The sequence below is a fragment of the Peromyscus leucopus genome, chromosome X (assembly GCF_004664715.2).
Source record: "Peromyscus leucopus breed LL Stock chromosome X, UCI_PerLeu_2.1, whole genome shotgun sequence".
Taxonomy (NCBI): domain Eukaryota; kingdom Metazoa; phylum Chordata; class Mammalia; order Rodentia; family Cricetidae; genus Peromyscus; species Peromyscus leucopus.
The window spans coordinates 79574392-79580457 of NC_051083.1; positions in this window are offsets into that span (position 1 = coordinate 79574392).

Sequence of the window (6066 nt, forward strand, 5' to 3'; positions counted from 1 at the left end):
TTTGTTTGTTTAATGTGTGTGTGTGTGTGTGTGTGTGCACATCTACATAATCATGCCATGGCACGTGAGTTGAAGTCAAGGGACAACTTTTGGCAATTGGTTCTCTCCTTCTAACCAATGTGTCCTGTGGATAAACATCAGGTCTTCAGGCCTAGCAACAAGAGTCCTTACCAGCTAAACTATATCCTATGGCTCCTTTTCGTGTTTTAATTTGAATATGTACCACCTGGAGGAATTTGTACAAATATAGACTGATTCATCAGAAAGGAGGAAATTTCATATTTCCCACTGTCCCACTAATAAAATTGTGACTTGGTTTTAGTGCTATAAACTGGGTAGTAAGAGCCATGATCATTGTTTCTCTAATTATAGAAATTGACTCTGTGCTGTATCTATGTACATCTGTGATTCACTTTGTTGAAGAACAGAGCATACAATTTGCATATCTTTAGTTTAGGTCCATAATATAGAACCAGTACTCATTGATAACACAAATACATAGTCATGTCCATAAATACAGAAGTAAGGGATATTTTGGAGCTAAAATAAAACAAGGGAAGAGAAAAGGTAAAGGAGATTTGAAATAGCTTATAAATCCAAACATTTTCCCCTTAAGCTGGATGTTCAGTATTGTCTCCCCTAAATTGTGATTCTCGATGTGTAAACTAATCTCAGTAAAATATTCAGCTATTTATGGACAAATACAAAGGAAATAATCAAGACTGGATATAAAAATATTTTAACATTCTTGCAGCACTGGAAATGTCACTGGTATTTTATATTCTGGAACTACACAACATAGATAGATATACATATGTAGCAATGTAATGCTTTTGACTGGTCTCAAACACTGGTAGACTAAATTGTGTTTCAAGATGTTGGAGTTGAAAAACTCTTTTATAATAATGGTAACTTGCTTCTACATAGTTGCCTATAAATCTTATTCTTCATTTGTTTTGTGAATGGTAAAATTAAATTATTGCTGCCACCAACAGGATGTTTTCATTTCCATTTGAACAAAATGCAGATAAAAGTTTAAGGATAAAATTTTTAAATAAGTAGTGCAATATCTAGCATTTGCTGAGCATCCTACAAATGCTAAGCTTATAAAATATTTTGCATATAAATATGGGTATATAGGATGATTGCATCTTCCATACAGACCCAGTTTTAATGTGACAAAATTAGCTGATTAGTGGAAGATATACATGTCCCCAGATTCCTATGTGTTATTTTATCAATAATTAAATCACACAATTTTGTCTCTTTGTTTTTATTCTTTTCATTATAACACCCATAGTAGGTATTAGAATTCATATGTTCAAAAGACAAAAGAATATTAAAAAGCTCATGTCGTATTTCATGTGTGTAAAAATGGAAACTCAAAATCCTATGTGGTTGTCTTGAGACTATATAGTTCAAAAATAATACAACAGGACTATAGTCAAGTTCCCTTGTGTGGGTGTCTGTTTACCCTTAGGTGTTACAATGACATTTTTTAAAGTTATCTTAATTATTAACCAAATATCCTCATCAGTAGAATGATTTTATCGCTTTTATCTAAAGGAAGACTGAAAATTTTAGAGACCAGCAGCATATTTTCAGTCAACATTATTCTTTCTATACCTCATTCCTGTGAAAATATGTGAAATTCCAACACAAAGGTTTCCTGGTTCAATGCTTTCTTGGATTTAAAGCATTTAATTTAATTTTCACATTTAAGGTAAAGCATTTAATGAATTTGAAGTATGTATATGACATGATATTTTTCCAAAGCTTAATATTAAAATTTGAATTAATTCCTTGAATTTTTTCAATAGTGCAAAGAATAAGTGTAAATACAATAAAATATGGTATTCATTCAACATTTTAGTTTAATATTTTGGCATGCATTTGAGACTTGAGGGGATTTACCTCATCAGTTTCTGAACAAACTGAAAAACAGAACAAAGGAGAGTTAGGTTCAGAACCATCTCACCTTTATTAGTGATAAAGGGTTAAGAATATATCATTAGTTCAGTTAATCTGGTTGGTTTGTTAATCACACATTCTACAGTCAGACATTTATTCATAAGTTCACAGCAGCAGCATTAAGCAGGATAGGCCTCCCTTTCTAAATAGGCAGAGCACAAGTAACTTCCTCTAACAAAGAAAAACAGTTATGGCCAAGTCTAGAAGTTGTTTACCAATCAGATAATAAGCAGCAATGTCCCCTGGGCAAAAACAATAAAAGAGTTAAGAGGTACTAAGTATATGTTGATGAAATACTCTACTTAGAGAATTTTGTGGAATGGCATAACTCTGCTTTAACATGAACTGACTGAGACTGGAGCCAGTCTTAATAACATTGCTTTATATCTCTACCAGTTAAATCTGTCATCATCTACTCTTACCTCTTCTCTGAATCCTATACCCATTTTTCACTAGGAGAAATGAGAATCTTGTTCTCTTTGGTTTCCACGCATAAGATGATAGATGGCATTTAATGAACAGCCTTGAATAACTGGATTCATGGAGACATTTCAGTCTTTAACAAAAACAACTGTAGAATTGAAAGGTCATGATAATATAACAAATATGAGAAATATACTACTTGTTCAAGGAAGTAAACAGGCACATCCAGAAACATTCAGAACAGATGAACAAGTTTATCCTTAAAAGGTACTAATATTCAAGAATTCCAGACATTTTCACATGTGTAAAACCTCTCTTGCTTTTCTTCAGGACATGGTTTGACTTCCATGGCACGAGTTACACTGTGTGGTTAGCAAATTTTCTAACTTTTTTTCTAGCCTAGAGCTATAAGAGCAAAAAATTAGTGTGGACTAAAATATATAAAAGGGGAAAAAGAAACCTGGCCCACAAGCATAATCTATCCACATAGGTAAATATATAATGAGTTGATTATAAAGAACTCAGTGACTCCATAATTATTGTATTTTAGGGTAAAACATTGTTTTCACAGCTGTTATTAATACTGTATATTCTAAAGCTGATTGATCTATAGTAATCAAGAAATTTTTGTTTGAAACAAAATGTTTACTCTTCAACAGAGAAGCTATGGAAAAGACAAAATAGACAGTAATTCAAAATTTCACTGCTTTATGTCTTGTCATCAAGCAGTGATTTTCTTCCAATATCTCACCTCCTCCTGTACTCATGAATCTATGAAACATACTGTGTTCCAAGACATGGCTTTATTGTCATTTTCAATGTGGTAATCATCTTTTGATAAGGGAAGAAATACATGTATCTGATCTATAGGCTCATAAGATGGCTTCTTACATAGGCTATTTTAATCAAAATTGATAATGTATTATTGAAAGCATTCAAAGAAAATAACATGTTATCCAGCGATTTTTTTCTATCTTCTAGGTTATGAGAATATTTTAGCATTTCCTTGAATGCAATAATTCTCTTAGAGGCCATAAGCAACACAAAATCTGTACCTTAAGTTGAAGAGCAACTGCTGTTAGAACCAGTTAATCACTGTCAACATTCTAGGGCAAAAAAGTGCATTCTGAGAAACAGTGACTATACTGAATCTACTGATGATCCCTGTCTCCTGGACCAAAGGGAGAGGGTAAAGTGCACTGGGAAGTGTCTTCAGTGCTAGAACTTTGGAGCAAATTGAAAAGAAAGATAAATTACTAGGAGAAAGATGAAAAACTAGGACAGTTATTACCTAACACTCTTGAAGAGAAGTTTTCTTGACTGTTTTGATAAAATTCTTTCAACTAGAATTTGTTTCTTTTAAATAATAAAAATTGCTCAAATGATTTAGGATGTATCAAAGAAAAGTAAGTCTCCACTCAAACATTCCACCGTACTTAGCACAATTAATACATATTTTGCTTTAGCAATATATATGTATATATATATATATACATATATATGTATATACAGATATCACTTTATATGTACAACTGCCCCATGAAATATGCAAACAGTTGCTCTTTTAACCCAACAACATAAAGTTCCTTCTGCTACTTTATCTCTAAGATTTCTTACTAGAACTCATATTTCTGGATGCATTATATATTATAATGGAATTATAAAGCAAAATCATCTATGTGGCTCCAGAATTTGAGCTATTTATTTGTTCATTTGGAATTAGTCTGTTCATAAAACTATTAATTCAAAAGTCTGGGAAAATGTTGTTCATTAAATAATCATGTCTGTTTTAATCATACACTCCATTTTTCTACAATCATTTAAGACCATGGGTGTTCTGTTAAGATGTTCTAGACTGAGTACTAAATATGTCTTTTCTTTCTAAAAAAACTTCACATTGTAAAGTGCTGACTCACATTTATTTTCATTCCTAATCTTTGGATCTTTCAACGTTTTCTAAATTAGATTGGTTTGCCTAATGGGTACCTTACACTTCAGTAAACAAATGTGATTTAATTTTAGTTTACATAAGTCTATCCTTATTAAACTTATCCAAAGAAAAGCATTAAGTTACTGGGCTAAAAGATGTTAACAACAGAGTCAAGCCAGAAAATATTAATGATATTCTTAGCTTGATCTTTCAATAATCTAGGCTATGTTCATAATTCCTTAACAATGTAAGGAAGGAAAGAATTCTGAAGATAAATTTAAATCTATGAAATACTGCTGTCACACACACACACACACACACACACACACACACACACACAGAGGCACTCCATGTAAAATTACAGAATATTTTTTCTGGCAATGTGTCATCATTTACTATCCTGTTTCCAAGAATAACCATTAATAGTTAAATCATTAACTGGACAGTTAAAGGCATAAACTCTGGAACGTCAAGATTTAAATTCTATCTCTTTCATCATTGGTCTATTTAAGTCACTTCATCTCATTGAACCTCTAGTTCCTCAGTTATTCACTAATAGTGATGATACTACTAGTAATAATAAAAGCACAAATGTACACAATCACACACATAAGTACAAACATGTATATCTCATGGAATTGTTTTGGCAGACAGTATTAATAATTTTGGAAATGAAATAGTATTTATTGAACAACAGATGTCAAATTCTGTGATGGCAACTTGGGGGGAATCTTTCAGTCATCTAGAGAACTGTATATGTTAGAGAGAGGCATCTAAGATCACTGGTAGAAAGCTTTCTTAGTATGTCTAAGGTCCTCTGTTTGATTCCAAGGACTGGAAAAAAAAGCAAATAGCAAAAAGGAACAAAGAAAGAAAAAGAACGAAAGAAAGGGAGGGAGAAAGAAATGAAGGAAAGAAAGAAGGAAGGAAGGAAAAAAGAAAGAAAGAGAGAGAGAGATAAAGGTAGTAAGAAAAAGATAAAGAAAGTAAGAAAAGGAGAAAGAAAAAGGAAACTGAAAGAGAGGAGGGGCAGTGAGAAAGAGACAGAGATAGGAGTTAGAGAAATATGAGAGAAAGACAGAGAGACAGACAGACAGAAAGAGAAGGAAGAGGGAAGGAAGAAAGGAAAGAAGACAAGTCAAATACTTAGATATCTATATTCTTATTTTTTTCAGCAAAGGAACTGAAGTTTGTGAATTACTGAAAGACACTGGGTAGTAAATCTAGGATTAGAATCCAGTGAAAGTTTATATGATCAGAAAACCCATGCTTTCTCTCTCTCTCTCTCTCTCTCTCTCTCTCTCTCTCTCTCTCTCTCTCTCTCTCTCTCTCTCTCTCTCATTTGCTTTTGTTTTTTGAGACAGGGTTTCTCTATGTAGCTTTGTTCCTTTCCTGGGCACTTTGGTAGCCCAGGCTGGACTTGAACTCACAGAGATCAACCTGGCTCTGCCTCTGGAGTGCTGGGATTACAGGAGTGCACCACCACTGCTGGGCCGCACTTTCTTGTTATATCATTGGTTTCTTACATGGAAGGTAATAGGCACTGATAGAGGAGTGGAAAAGAGCAATTTTAACAAATTCGCTTCTGCCCATTTACATTTTGTCCCAGAACAGCATTCTACACATAAACATTGAGTACTAATTATGTTTGTTGTGGTTTCTTCCTCAGCTATCAAGGGAACACTTGTACAATAACAACTCTTTGCAAATATATATATATATATATATATATATATATGAAC